The sequence below is a fragment of the Schistocerca cancellata genome, chromosome 1 (genome assembly GCF_023864275.1).
Source record: "Schistocerca cancellata isolate TAMUIC-IGC-003103 chromosome 1, iqSchCanc2.1, whole genome shotgun sequence".
NCBI lineage: Eukaryota > Metazoa > Arthropoda > Insecta > Orthoptera > Acrididae > Schistocerca > Schistocerca cancellata.
The window spans coordinates 834,848,616-834,864,649 of record NC_064626.1 but is presented as its reverse complement, the minus strand read 5'-3'; the positions used below and the strand labels follow the sequence as shown (position 1 = coordinate 834,864,649).

Below are 16,034 nucleotides of genomic sequence, written 5' to 3'. Positions count from 1 at the left end.
ATGTTGAGTGTGTGCTATTGCTTTTCAGTGCTCTGAGGTGTTCATTATATCTGGTTCTGAAGGTCCTGCATGTTTGGCCCACATATACAGACTGACAGCAGTTGCAAGTAAGTTGGTAGATGCCAGACTGGCTGTATTTGTCAGTGTTGGTGGTAATTCTTCCAAATCTGCTCTGTATTGTGTTGTTGGTTCTGTATGATATGTTGAGTCCTTGTTTCTTTAGTATATTAGCCACCCTGTGTGTGACTTCGTTGTTGTAAGTCATTATGTGCCATTTGTTGCTTACTGTCTGCCGATTTGTTGTGTGATGAGTTGTGTTTGTATGTATGTGTGTTTCATGGTTATATGCTGTTTGTTTTTGTATTTTGTGGTTTATTTTGTCTATTCTCTTTGCATCATATCCATTCTCCTGTGCAATTTGTTTTATTGTGTTCAGTTCTTGTGTGTAGTCATGCTTATTCATAGGTATTTTGTTCAGCCTGTGAAGTAAATATCTGAAGCTGGCTTCTTTGTGGGTTATGGGGTGATTGGATTGGTTATGAATAATGGTGCTGGTGAGTGTGGGTTTTCTGTAGATTGTGAATTCATGTTTGTTGTTTCTCTTGCGTATAGTGAGATCTAAGAAGTTAAGTTTTTCATCTGTTTGTGTTTCTATGATGAATTGTATTTGTGGGTGGATGGAGTTTATGTTATCATGAAGTTCTTTTATGCGGGACAGTGGTTCGTCTATTAAGCAAATTATGTCATCTACGTATCTGTACCAATATATTATTTTGTACTGTTTTGGTATTACTATTTTGTCAAAGATTTTTTTTCTATTTGGTTGAGGAAAATGTCAGCTAGGAGGCCACTGATTGGGGATCCCATGGGTAGTCCATCTTGTTGAGACTAAAATCTGTTGTTGAATGTGAAGTAGTTCTATTTTGTGATGAGCCTGAGTATGGCTAATATTTCTTGTATGTTTGTTGTGGGTATGTTTCCTTGCAGTTGGAGGTTTCTTTCTATTATGTTGATGGTTTCTTCTGTTGGGATGTGTGTGTACATTGAAATTATATCAAATGAAACCAATGTTGCTGTGTTTGGTATGTTTTCATTTTTTATTTTTTCTATTAAGTCACTTGAGTTCTTTAGACTTCTGTTGTCAGTGTATTTGTATATTGTCTGTAGCAGAGTGTGTGTGTGTTTGGCTAAGTGGTATGTTGGTGCTTTGGTGAAGTTAATTAATGGACATATGGGTATTCCGGGTTTGTGAACTTTAGGCAATGATTTTAGGGTGGGGGCCTTGGGATTTTTCTGTATCATTTTTTTAATCTGTGTTTCTGTGAAAATTGTTTCTATGTTTCTCAGGGTTTTCTGTAACTTGCTTTGGTATCGGTTTGTTGGGTCACTTGTTAATTCTGTGATGTTGTTGCTTTGGATGAATTCTAATGTTTTGTGAATGTATTCCTGCTTGTTTATGACTACTATTGAATTACCTTTGTCAGATTTTGTGATGATGGCATTTTCTTGTGTTAATTTATTCTGTAGTTTTCTGTAGGTTTTTTCTTCAGGAGTCCTAGTGTTTTCTTTTATGGTGGTTTTATTCTCTTTGATTATATTTCTTATTTCCTCAGCAACTAGTTCTCTTGTTAGGTTTGCATTAAATTCAGGTGTGTTTAGTGTTTCTTGTTGCTTTATGATGTTTTCAGTTTCTGTTGTGATATTTTCTACTGTCCTATGTGACACCAATGTGTTAATGTTATGTTTGGGACCCTTTTCAAGTAGGCTGCTTTCTTGTTCAGATAATTTTATGTCTGTTAGATTAATCACTCTTTTGTGAATAATTTATTGTGAAAAAATTTATATACCGCAATAAGTTAATCACTAAAGTTAGAAACTGTGTGTATCCTTTGGAATAGTGTTAAGCCACAGAGCAGAAATTACCCAGACTATATTCATTCACTATTTGAGAATGAGAGCTCTTAGTGACTTACATCAAAGTTTACACATAATTTAAAACTACCTAGAAACTTTTTATCGTTACCCCACAAAATAATAAAAAGAAAAGAGTTTACGCTCACCACATTTTCGCTCTTCATGCTGTCCAGTTTCTACGTCATGCGTGAGGTTTTAATTTATTCCTTTTTTTGGTATTAACTCCATCCGCTAAACACAATTTACAGACAGTGTTCACACATACCACCCAATATTAGTGAATTTGTAATTGGACGAGACATTGTTCAGGGGATGTACAAATGTATAATCCTAAACTAATAAAACCAATAAAATTAGGGTTTTCATCTTCCAGAATAAAGGTTTTCTGTGCTTGACGTCAAATATTTAACACATTAACTTATTTTTAAAGTAATGAAATGTCTGAAACTTTTATATATGGGAGTTCGATTCTTTAAAAAATTAGGGATTGTGATTACTGGTTTCGAAGATCAGAGGGAAAGAACGGAGATAATGCCCGCCGCTTAACATAGAGATCTGAAATCTAATGAAGAAATTTTACTTATCTGTCTAAAAGAGCCTCTACGTGACTTATGCTTTTCTCGTAGTTAAAAGGAGTAAAAATTCAGCCCTCCTCATGAATATCTGATAAGAGAAAAGTCTCCTAATGTCCTTCCGCAAATAGATTTGTCGTCTGAACTCAGACTCGGATATTTGCCGTAGCAGCTCAAAGTCAGGGCAGGGAGGGAGTAATCTGATTCGTGTAACCGACGCTTGTAATCTTCCTGAGTACCTGTGCTGCAGAAGAGCTGAAGTAGTGGTCTCTTTCAGGTATGCTTTGCTGTGAGAGGATTCTTCTTTACTTCTTATGTGTGCCGAATGCTGCAGACACGGATAAAGTTGATGGAGACGCTACAGTAATTTTCTTTTTTCGTTTTTACTGTACGTTATTCTTTACGTGTATCCTAATTTCCCCACATTTTCTTAATGTGTCAATTTTGCATTCTTGATTAGGTGCATAATGAAGAATTTTAAATATTTTTCCTTATGTTAGATAAACTTGTGAAATTCTAATCGTAATCATTAAGTGTTACACCGTATCTTCTTTCATCCATATGCTTTCGAGATTTGTACGTAGTCCAGTAATATTGAAAGATCTCATACACACAGAAAACGCTTTGCAAGCAACCTTATGCTTTTTGTCGCTGTAGAGCCGGAACGAGTGATAATCCAGTAACTCATTGCTGAAATGTTTATTATTTCGTACGATCAAAATTTTTGTGCACGAACAGCAGATTAACGCGTGTTAAAACGTTCTTTCATGAATGCTAATCAAGGTCATGCAATCTATCCAAACTGATAACTTTATTCCGACAAATGTCGGATCTACGATGTAATGTATACGACATAAAACAATTTCAAAGTATCTCCATCATTATGAGCAGCTTCCAAAGACGTGTAACTACTATTTTCACATTAAGTCAGATGCCTTCGCAGATATGTTCTTGATTTGTGGCGTGACATAGTAAAAATCGTAAGTATTTCAGTAATAGTTGACAAGTACACAATAGCTCACACTAATTTGTTGGGGTGTCCAGAATAACACAATCGGGAAACTGGAATGTTGCTTCAGATATATCAACGTTTTTCAGTTTTACTGTCGTACGACACCATCTCTAACAACCTGAAAGTCGACGTATTACTAAACTCTAATCTTTCTTCTTCATTTAAAAGATGGTATCTAGGTTTGCTCCAGAAAAAAATAGACACACTTATGTGAAACCTCCTCATAACGACAGAGAACTTTTGAAATTACTGTTCAGAACGTAACAAAATCTCATGTTAACGGTAAACTGCAAATTTGTATTGTTGTAACTGACTGAAAAAGTAAGTATTGGTCACTATAATTCAGCTCACACTAACTTGAAATTTTGCTGGATTGAGAAAAGTGCTTCCATTTTGTCGCAGAATGTTATGAATTGCTGGTAAAATGTGAAACCACATCTGCCCGCAATGTTAACTTCTGTTCTGTTAGTCTTCTGATCTATTCCCCAAATGCTGAATCATAAAGGCTGAGTCAAAAACGCTTTTAAAGTGCCAATCATGTAGTAAATTTCTCTTAATCTGACTGAGATACAAAATATGATTAGTGTTGTCGCCATTCTCTTCAACCTATGTGGTGAATGGTTGACGAGAGGAGCTTTGAGACGATGTGGAAACTTCGGGATAGGAAGACGACTCATCAACACCATCAAGTAAGCAGATGATCTGGTAGCGCTCGCCAAAAATCGAAGACAGTTCCAACACATGATGAAACGATTGGTGGAAACTGGAAGGAAATATGGCATCGAATTAACGTCGAGAAATCAAGAGTGGTGCGGATACCTATCTGGAGAAGCTTTTGAGGATAACTGTCGACAATCGAGGTTTATGTGATGCACTTCAAGCTTGCTGAGAAATGATGCCTACTCCACAAACGGAATTCGAGCAAGAATCGCCATGGCCAAAGACGCATTCCACAAGAAGAGGACCCTGCTGAACAGCAAATTGAGCTTGTAAGTATGGGACAAATTGATAAAGCGCTCGGGCAAAGATTTGTACCACGAGGAAGATGGAGCAAAACTCCCCGGAAAGTTTTGAAATGTGGCGCTGGAGAAGAATAGAGAAGCTGAAGTGGACAGATTCAGTGACAAATGATAATGCACTGAGAAGAGTGGGAGGGAAAGAAAACTATTCTGAATACAATTATTCAGAGAAAGGCCAACTGGACCGGACACATACTTAGGCACGAGGGGCTCAAACACGGCGTCATCGAAGGGAAGATCAGAGGAGCTACAGAACGAGGAAGAAGAAGAATTCAACATCTGGATGACATGAAAGATGGAAGGAGATTCAGCAGAGTGAGGGAAGAAGTAGAAGTCAGGGAACGCTGCCGTCAGAAATTCTCCGGACCTGCCACTAGGCAGAATACTGCATAATAATAATAATAATAATAATAATAATAATAATTACTATTATTATTATTATTATTAATGAAAAGAGAGCTAACTAAACATCTGTACTGCCCGCCTTAGCAGTAACTGCTTTATGTTCATGACATGAACCACAATAATCTTGCAAATACTCTAGCAAATAATAAATTTTGTAAAGGGTGATACTACAGTACTATCGCAACTGATGATGTGACTAATATTGCAAAATATAAAGAGCGAGATCTTTTCCTCAAGGCTGGCAACTGGAAAATGTATGTATGTGAAGCTTTTGGTAATTATTCAGAGACGTATACAGCGACCACCATGCTGCACGTAGCTTTGCATGGCACGTGATTTCTATCTAGTACTACTTAGAAGGCTGGTAGACGATGTAAGCAGATCTATTAAGCGCTTCAGAACCAGAGACTCTTGAAATTAGCTGGTATTGCTTAATAAACTGCTGTTTTAAACTAGCAGTCTAATGGTAATCATGTTGTTCCTTAAATTTATCGATACACCGGTGTATACTCGGAAGAAGTCAATATTGCTAAATAATAAATATAAATGCATTCATTACATAAAAAAATGTTCACGTGTATTGATAAACAGTCTTACGAGTCACGTAAGATAATTATATACACCAATTTATCCGTCGCTTCAAAAGTAAAGCTTAACTACCCAAATACAGAATAATTGTCATTAGGTGACTATAAAGTCTGTGCATTGTAACTAACATGGAGGGGAGCTTGTCCAAGGGCGAAGAGGTCCCAGCGAAGGACATCTACATCTACATCTACATCTACATCTACAGCTACATCTACGTGATTACTCTGCTATTCACAATAAAGTGCATGGCAGATGGTTCAATGAACCACTTTCAAAATCAGATTGTCTCATAAGTCGTTAATGTAGATCAGGAACGATATAGGGCCTATAATACTTCCTTGGGCAACAGCGGATATTACTTCTGTTTTACTCGATGACTTTCCGTCTATTACTACGAACTGTGACCTTTCTGGCAGGAAATCACGAACCCAGTCGCACAACTGATATTCCATAGGCATGCAGTTTGGTTAGAAGACGCTTGTGAGGAACGGTGTCGAAATCTTTCTGGAAATCTAGAAATATGGAATCAATCTGACATCCCCAGTCGATAGCACTCATTACTTCATGAGTATAAAGAGATAGTTGTGTTTCACAAAAACGATATTTTCTGAATCCTTGCTGACTATGTGTCGATAAATCGTTTTCTTCGAGGCAATTCATAATTTTCGAATAGAGTATATGTTCCTACTGCAAATCGACGTTAATGATATGGACCTGTAATTCAGTGGATTAGTCCTATTTCTCAGCCTCAAGCTGTGTGACGGAAGCTACAGGTTTGGTTTGCCCGTTTACATGCTAGATTCCAGAAGGTGATTTCCTTAGTGGTAGAGAAACACGTGTGCATACTGTTACTCACGCCACATTCATACAGTCATTGCCAGTGAACAGAAATCCTTTGTTAAGTAAACATTACTATATTACTACTACATCTTCACAGGGATTGTGGACCTTCTGCTGGTAAGTTTAACGAAACTATTATAATGTTGATTAAAATATGTATCAATTAAGAATAAGGCAGCGTTCCTTTCTTAATGAAAATTCCATATATTTAAAAACCAGTAAGTCTTTCTAATCTTTCGTGTTGGTATGGACAAGCATACTGAAGCTGTCTTTCACTTTCAGGTCTTATAGCCAGAAAGTTAGCGTAAAAAAAATCAAAATGGGTCTAGGATACAGAGAAGAAATCTGTCTATGGCCTATTATCTGGAAAATTCATTATCAGGGGAGCAGCAGAATACTTTTCTTTCCCCATGAGCTCCTTAAGGGAACGTGTTGCTACCCTTAAGAGAGAGAGCTGTACAGTAGTGATACCATCTTGGGGCAGATTTAAAAACACTTCCACTGATGAACTGGAAGATGAGCTAATAAAACATTCTAAGCATTTAGACAATTCTTTTTTTTTTAACGAAACAGAAATTTTAAAAATAGTTTATGATTTATGGGAACATTTGAAGTTGCGTCATCAGTTCAATAGAAACAAGAAAACAGTAAGTTTTTTTTCTGGGTTTTATAAAGCGGCATCCTAATTTTCCTTACGTTTTGACCAATCCGTCAGCCTACAAACAGCACATGTTTTCAACAGAAAACAAGTGGGTGCTTTTTATACTATGCTGGAGGGACTAGCAGGCAAGTTCTCGTTCCCACCCAGAGGAACATTCAGTTGTGATGGAACAGGCGTTACAACTATTCACTTGAACGCTCATCACGTTTTATACAATAGGGGCAAAACGCGGGTCAGTTAAGCTTCATTTATGGTCAGCGTGGACGAAACACCACACTAACGCTTTGTATAAATGCTGCAGGGGATCATTTTGTCGAGCTTCTTTTTGTATTTCCAAGGATTCGTATGAACTCACAACTAATGAAAGAAGCACCAAACGGAAGCGTCTTCGAAGCACAAGCAAGTGGCAGGATATCAATTTCTGGGTTTCTTAAATCCATCAGAAGCAAATTCAGTTCTACTCATCCTAGTCGGACAAGAACTTCAAGTTGTCCTATTTGCCATGAAACATCACACTGATACGCTTAACTTCCCCCCACACACCACGAATAAACAATAGACACTTGACCGTACAGTAATTAAACCTTTCAACAGTGCATTTAACGGAGAATGTGAGGTCTGGATAAGTGAATACTAGAGGTTGGGGCTGAAGATAGCAGATAAGGACATCTGTCGTTTGGTTTCTCTTGATCTCTCCAAATAGAGCTGGCAAAAAGCAAAAACAGGATTCTAATGTACCTGCATCTGCCCACAAAAAAAAAGGGGGAATCACAGATCTGGATTTCTTCCCATCATCGAAAACCCAGAGACACCTCGGCAGTCTATCAATGTTATCACCTGTCCGCAGCGACGCAGCTGGTTAATAGCGATACAAGCCTAACTCTTTCAAAGCTTATCGATATGGTTCTATCTTCTACCGCCAAAGATTTCAGAAATGCGGTTCAGAACTTCCCCCCAATGACATGATTTAAACAGGAAAATCGTTAAAAGGGAAAGAAAGTAGTGAGATACTGACATCCACAACATTCAAATGACCACCTGTAGTAAAAGAAGAGAAAAAGCTCCTGAAGAAATAGGAACACTGAGTGAACCTAATGGAGCAAGTAAGAAGGAATTTTCGCGGAAGCTATCAAAACGAAATCTCAACTTTGTTAACGATGTTGAAGGAAGTAAAAGAAGAGAGAATAGGGCTGTGATAGAGAGTTCTGTTTGCGGAAAGGCTTTCGAGGACGATTGGGTACAGTGCCTTTCCTGTAATGGGTGGGCTCGAAGGTCTATAACAACATTGGTATTATTGTGCTATTTTATTTAATACTTTGGTGTCAGCATTTATTTTGTTCGCCATACAGCGTGTCCGGCATCAGGAACAGTTATTTCAAGCATGTAATTTCAAACCCTTTTTTACAATGTGGCTGATTGTATTAAAAACTAAACAAAAATGAAACTATATAGTCAGAGTGTCAATGATAATTACCAAATTTTAATTGTGACAACGGCTGCAAACTATAGGTGGTATGGCTACTTGCCCTCAGTACTACGGGATCGCCACCGGCGTAAGCAAACGTAAACACAAACAACGCCTCAATTACGCCTAGTCCTCCAACCGCTACTACAACGGTAAACGCTTCCAGCAACCACCCAACGTCATTAAGTAGCCACTCGTCGTCAATGGCTATCAGAATGGTAAATACTATCCTAATATTAGCGCAAGATAGACAGTGTGTCAATGACGATCACTTTTCCGGAATGTAACCTCAGTTAGATGGTTGTATTTACCAGATCAGAAGACTTCGCAGAAATAAAGCTTTACCAATACCCAGTACCGGCGAAAATTCTCAACAATGGCCGCGAAAGTCTTCATTCCAATACGGAATCGCCAAAAAATAACGTAATTCGTGTCAGAATTATTGGTCCAACAATCATCACCATAGCTGCAACCGACTTTGCGCAAAATTTTCAATGCTGAAGCGCCAAAAAAGTAATAAAAATAGTTTGATTTAAGAGTAGAATTTCTATGATAAAAATGATGTCATCTGAGAAAAGTGAACGAGATCTGGTGTATGGTCTAAACCACAGCGGGATAGGTACGACGGTGACCCAGACCTGGTTCGAATCCGCGAGTCTGCTTTAGTCATCGTTTTTGTGGCATATCAAAGAGTTTGCCTGTGCTTTTACACTATTTTTTACACTTTTCTGAGCAAATACCAAGCTGTTTTCCCCATCTCCGCCTCGAAATAAAACACAAAAATTGTTGAAAAACGAATACATACACAGTAGCAGTAGCACTAGAATGAAAACATTCTTTTTTTTCAGTCTTACGCTATACAGAAATAGGCCACCGGCGCAAAACACGTAGCGTATGGAAAGCAAAATCGATGCTATCTCGATGGCCTAAAACGTGGTGAAGACCGAAATTGACAGTTGCAAGTAACATGAACTGAAGTAGTACCGATGAAGTGAAGCAGAACCGTCGTACACTGACAGCCCAAATCCAAGTCCAGATCCACAAGGGGGATGTAACAGTTGTATTCGAGAATCAGTCTAAAGAAGGCTTCACTGGCAAAATAATGATCCGCTGGCTATTTTTTTTCCGAAACAGGACACATGCTAACTTGTACGTAGAGCTGGTTGAGTTTTGCGGTGTCGCAACGTAGAATTGCACGTTGTGGAGCATTCCCAAGCGTGGAAGGGAATAACACCAATGAGAAGTAAGAGCGCTTTCTACACCACAAGCATAACCATATCGGATTATGTCGTGTGTTGTTGAATACCGTTTTTCGTGACTTTTACGGTATACATTGCGCTATACAATTAAATGACCACTTTTTCGAAACCCGATAACTGTCTCCCACTGCGTCGTATATGTTTGAAATTTGACTCAGAGGTGCACAATCCACCGTGGTCATGTCACACGATGGGAACGTCGTCACATCCCCCTCTTACCCACATTTTACCCCTTCTTTTGACGTCTCTACGATGACGCACAGCATTGAAATCACACGGTTTTCTTATGGGTAGGGACGGTAAGGATTTCAGAGACATCGCAGCTCAGCATCGACATGAAAAGGCTTCAGGAGATGGCACAAAGGGAGTCAATGAAACCACCGCATTCCTTGGGGCGTTGATTTCTGCACATTTCGCGGTCGGAAATGATTGTTCCCAGTGCGATGAGCAGCAAGACGATGTTCTTGACAACCTTTAACGCTGCTGACATCATCGGACGGTTCAACACATCTCCAAGGACACAGTGGGGCTGCATCCTCATTAAACACTTGGAAAGCAGCGCGCCTAGGGACCATTCAAACTCCGAAATAACAAAAGGTCAACTATCATTTTCAGCCCTCCTGTGACACTGACATATGTCTGAATACAACGGCAAAGGTCCCTCCAAACCCCCCCCCCCCCCCCCCCCCATCAGTTTGTCAAAAGATCCTTGGTGGCACCTGCCGACATTTATTAAGAATTTTAAGAGTAAGTCTTTACAAGAAATTTTGCGAAGTCGTCCTAAACGCCTGCAGGCATGCATTTGGCATGAAATGGGTGCCAAGTGGTTGCCTGCCTGTCTGTAAAACCATACTTTTAAAATTCCCAATAGAGATGGGTGGGTGGGTGCTACCAGGGGTGTTTCCGAACTGTGGTGTCTTACAGGAGCGATTTGCAACTTTGTTCACACATGTCTCAATGACGCAACCCGTCCCTCCTCCCCCCCCCCCCTCCGCCCAGCCTACCAGACCACCATGATCCCGCCATAGGAGGCTCGTAACTGGAGGGCTGAAAACGTGAAAACACATAAGCGACCCTTGCTGCTTCAGACCACATTAATATTTCGTCGAATGCCTAGTAGTCCAAATTTGAGCACGAGAGTAAAAATTGGGGTCGCACTGCACTCCAAAGGAGTGCGAACACGTTCAAAAGGACGCAGACTCACGCTGTGCTTAGAGAGGGATTGAAATATGCGGGAATAAACGCCCCAGGGGATGTGGTGGTTTCACTGACGGCCTTTCTGCCATCTTCTGAGGCCTTCTCGTGTCGGTTCTGAGTGACGGTGTGTCTGAAATCTTTTTCTCGACTGCCTATAAGAAAACCGCATGATTGTAAAGCTGGGTGTTGTCATTCTGATCTCCATAGGAGGGGCGTCAGAAAACAGGTGGTGAAATGAGGGTAACAGGCGGTCCCTTCATGAGACACGTCCACAGGTGTGTTATTGAGAAATCTGGTGAAGTTTGGTGTAATGTGGCATCATTAACCCACCCCACACGTCACATGAAATTCTGAGCTCTGGCCCTTTTTTCCTCCTGTGTCGACACCTTGATGTTTAAAGCTTCGTCCAGCTCGAGGATGACGCTGCAGGCCCCACGCTTTAGCACCATTGCAGAGGAAAGTTGTAGGCATCTTTAAGCCAAATTTCAGACTTATACGTCGAAATGAATGTCAATTACAGGTTTCTAAAAAGTGGTCCTTTAATTTTGTTGCGCAGTGTAATTTACGCGTTCCTTCAAATGCTATTTCAAAGCCTCCTCAAATTGAGGATCTCAGGAAAGCGCGTCGTTTTTGGTCCGATTTACCAAAATACAGTGACGGGAAACCACGTACTAGTATTAAAACTGTGTGCCTGACCGAGACTCGAACTCGGGACCTTTGTCTTTCGAGGGCAAGTGCTCTACCAACTGAGCTACCCAAGCACGACTCACGCCGCGTCCTCACAGCTTTACTTCTGCCAGTACCTCGTCTCCTACCTTCCAAACTTAGAGCACTTGCCCGCGAAAGACAAAGGTCCCGCGTTCGAGTCTCGGTCCGGCACACAGTTTTAATCTGCCAGGAAGTTTCACATCAGCGCGCACTCCGCCGCAGTGTGAAAATCTCATTCTGGGCACGTACTAGTAGTTTAAGAACTTTCATATTTGGTGCTTTCCGTATTACAATTTGTGTGCTTTGTGCCAGTAGAATTTACATTATTATCAGTTAACGACTTATCGGCGCCTTAAGCCTTCAGGACATAGTAAGATCTAAGACACAGAATTAAATAACATTTTTTATCTGTAGTGTGGTGGATAGTGTCACGAATTGTAAGAAGTTAGATATATGGGTCTCAACAGCTTTTTTTAAATGTATTTTATTCATCTTAATGTGTTCTAAAATAATCTGGGACTTTCTTATCAATTCAGTAGAACTATATTTCAGAATATTCGGTATTATGCGTAAATACGGGCGCTCTTTGTTCAGAAGTGATTCTACTGGATTATCTGAGTGTTCCAGGAAACACGCTAAGTCAATGGCTAAGCCCTGGAAATTCAGTAAAGTCTATACCACAAATAGAATGGCGTGGCTATGGTGACAGAAGAGTCCCAGGTTCTGATGTGGGCCTGGAGAGACAGCTCCGCGCGTCTATCACGACCTGTCTCTAAATGTAGCTTCACGTATGTCCTACCCGGCGACTACGGGCTTCAAATAGCACTGACGGTAGCCATTTGCATGTTACGCTTAAAACTTACAAGAGTGATGGTAGCTGACATCTTTCGGCGTACGGTATTCAGCAGTTTGATAAGGGGAAAAAAAACGTGCGTTTTAATAGACACAGTGAAAGGAGCGCAGCTTCAGTGTAGTTCTGAAGTTGACAATTACAACAAAAACATAGTCATGTTGAGACACTCTGTAGAAACAGTTATTTCACGGCTAAACAAGTAACTGTTAAATTGTGGATGAGCGGCGATGATTATTAGTGGGTCCTCCCACAGCTGAGAGAAACGCTAAATGGGAAGAAACCAAGGAGGCACTGCTTCTTGGTAATAAAAAAAAGAAATTCTGAGAAGAGTCCACGATCATTATAAACTATCGCGGATAATAATGTCTATCTCTGGGAATATACTTTTTATTCATCATATTATTATATGTTTCCATCTGTGTCACTATCAAATAGTGACTTAGAAACTGAAAAGAAAGTTCACTGTCAGTTGTAGTAAAGCCTACGCTGAAGTTATTAACATGACGCCCCGCTTCGGCGTATGATGTGTGGTAACTGACAGTGAATTTTATTTCATGTATGTAAGCTTAGATGTGATGATGGTTGTAGCCGAAACATGCCAAAAATGTAGCAAATGAAAAGATACAGTAGAGATACAGGTGGTATTACTAACAAGGGAGAGAGAGGGGGTTTTGCATTTAAATAGGTTACCCTAATTTTCACACTACCGTGCGCAGCGACGCAGTGGTTAGTACATTGGACTAACATTCGTAAAGGCATTTGTTCAAATGCGCTTCCGGCCATCCAGATGTAAGTTTTCCGTGACTTTCTTAAATCGCTCCAGGAAAACGTCAGGCTGGTTCCTTTGAAAGGGCACGGAAAATGTTGTTTCTCATCCTTGAAACAGTCCTCCCTTGTGGCCATTCTGTAACAATCTCGATGTCGACTGGACGTTAATACCTACTTCTTTCTTTCCTTCTGTGGTGAAACTAACGTCATCGGGGAGTAGGAGCAGGCTTAGTGAAAATCGGCGGTGACTTTAGTCAGATTCGCTCCTAAAGAATATGGTGGAGATCTTCGAGAAATTGCGATTTACTTTATAATTGACACAGACAGAAAAGCGTTTTCTTATTAACCTTAGATTACGAAACCCTTCGTAAAATTTACGACCGCAACATGGTATAAAATAGGCCAAATTTGCACTTAATTTGGCATGTAACGTACTCTGCCAGAAAATCGCAACGCCAATAATGCAGAGTAACGAAATTTCGGGAATACATTGTCCTGGTAACATATTTAAGTGATTACCATTGCAAGATCACAGGTTAATGTAAGCGCGAGGTAAGCCTTTGCAAATATGAAATGCTGGTAAAACTGGTGCAACCATCAGAATGTTGAATGCAAGCATTCAAACGTTCATGAATTCTGTTTTACAGGTGCGCGATGTCAGTTTGTGGGACCGAGTTCCGTGCCTTCGTCGGTCAACACTGAGACAGTTAATGCTGAAGTTGTCGTCCGATGATGTACAACATGTGCTCGATTAGAGACAGATTTGGTGGTCGAGCAGGCCGAGGCAGCATGTCGACGTTTTATAGAGCATGTTGGGTAACAACAGCACTCTTTGGGCGAGCGTTATCCTGTTGGAAACACTCCTTGGAATGCTATTCATGAATGGCAGCACAACAGGCTTGACTACGAGACAGACGTACAATTTTGCAGTCAGCGTGCGTGGGACAAGCACAAGAGTGCTCCTGCTGTGATACGAAATAGCACCCCAGAACATAACTCCAGGTGTAGGTCCATTGTGTCTAGCACAGAGACAGACTGGGTGCATCCCCGTCAACTGGGCTCCTAGCCACTACACGGCCATCACAGGCACCGAGACAGAATCAGTTTTCATCAGAAAACACAACAGACCTCCACCTTCACCAGCAGTGAGTTCGCGCTTGAAGTCGCAAATGGCGGTGATTTTGTGTCAGTGGAATGCACGCTACAGGGCGCCTGGCTCGCAGCTGTCCTTGAAGTCACCGATTTGTAACAGTTAGTAGCGTCACTGTGGTGCAAACTGTTTCTCAAACTGCTGCTGCAGATGCAGTACGATGCGCCAGGGCCATACGCCGAACACGACGGTCTTCCCTCTAGGTAGTGCCACTCGGCCATCCGGAGGCCGGTCTTCTTGCGGCCTTAAATTCTCGCGGCCACCGCTGCCAGCAATCCAGTACAGTGACTATATTCCTGCAGAGTCCTTCCACAATGTCGCAGTAGGAAATTCTAGCTTCTCGTAGCCCTATTACACTTTTTCAAACTCAGTGAAGTGTTGATAATGGCGTCTTTGTTGGCGTACAGGCATTCTTGACTAAAACAAACTCACAACATCCGGTCTCAAATGTAACTAACGCTCACGACCTTTACTGCGTGTATTTAATGCAAACCTGATTTGTATCCGCACAGTGGCGATACTAGCGTCACTCTTTTACGAGTGGCGCGAAATTCGAATAGACATCTTTCTTCAGATATTTTCGTTTATTTGAAGCCATTTTTACTATTTTTCGACCGTGACATCTTTCTTCAGATATTTTCGTTTATTTGAAGCCATTTTCACTATTTTTCGACCGTGACTGTCTTAAGAAATATGTAAAGGTTATTTTTTTCTTTTTTTTTCTTTTTAATTACCGCTACCAGTCACAAACTTTGTCAACTATTGTATTACTTATTTGGTTAAAATGACTCTGAGCACTATGGGACTTAACAACTGAGGTCATCAGTCCCCTAGAACTTAGAACTACTTAAACCTAACTAACCTAAGGACAGCACACATATCCATGCCCGAGGCAGGATTCAAACATGCAACCGTTGCGGTCCCGCGGTTCCAGATCGAAGTGCCTAGAAGCGCTCGGCCACAGCGGTGGGCTATTGCTTATTTATTTGGCAACGTGTTTCGAGGGTTAAACCTCATCTTCAGGCTACATGGCATTACAAAAACAACTTTACAATAAGGTCATAGTGATATTACATAGTCTTTTCGTAAATGCTGTGGTCATCCTGTGAAAGAAGAGAAAACTTAGTAAGAGACATTGTCACTTTGGAAGCTGAATTGATGTTTGCACGAAAATGTTTTGTTACGGTCACTCACTTTGTTCTTCTGGCGTGGCAGTCTCGTTGTGATGTGTTGCGGTGTATCCATTTCCGTCACTCTGTTGGTCACTGTTCACAAATTGTCACTATTATAGCAGTAACTTGGAAACATGATCAGAAACAGTTATGTACTGCATCTCGTCCACTGCACTACAGAAAAATAATATAGCAGGAACTTGGAAACACGATCACAAACAGTTATGTACTGCATCTTGTCCACTGGATTACAGAACTGTTTGTGATCGTGTTTCCAAGTTACTGCAATGATAGTGATAATTTGTGAACAGTGACCAAGAGAGACACGGAAATGGATACACCGCAACACAACATAACGAGATTGCCACGCCAGAAGAACAAAGTGAGTGACCGTTACACAACATTTTCGTGCAAACATCAGTCCAGCTTCCAAAGTGACATCACCTCTTAC

At 40.6% G+C, this 16,034-nt stretch overlaps 1 non-coding gene across 1 annotated transcript; it reads right to left on the bottom strand.

The window, feature by feature from the left end:
• Window positions 1–11,619: 11,619 nt before the first annotated feature.
• On the bottom strand, window positions 11,620–11,694 carry Trnas-cga (transfer RNA serine (anticodon CGA)). Its single transcript has one exon. It is a non-coding gene; the product is annotated as a tRNA-Ser (tRNA).
• Between the last annotated feature and the right edge of the window lie 4,340 nt (window positions 11,695–16,034).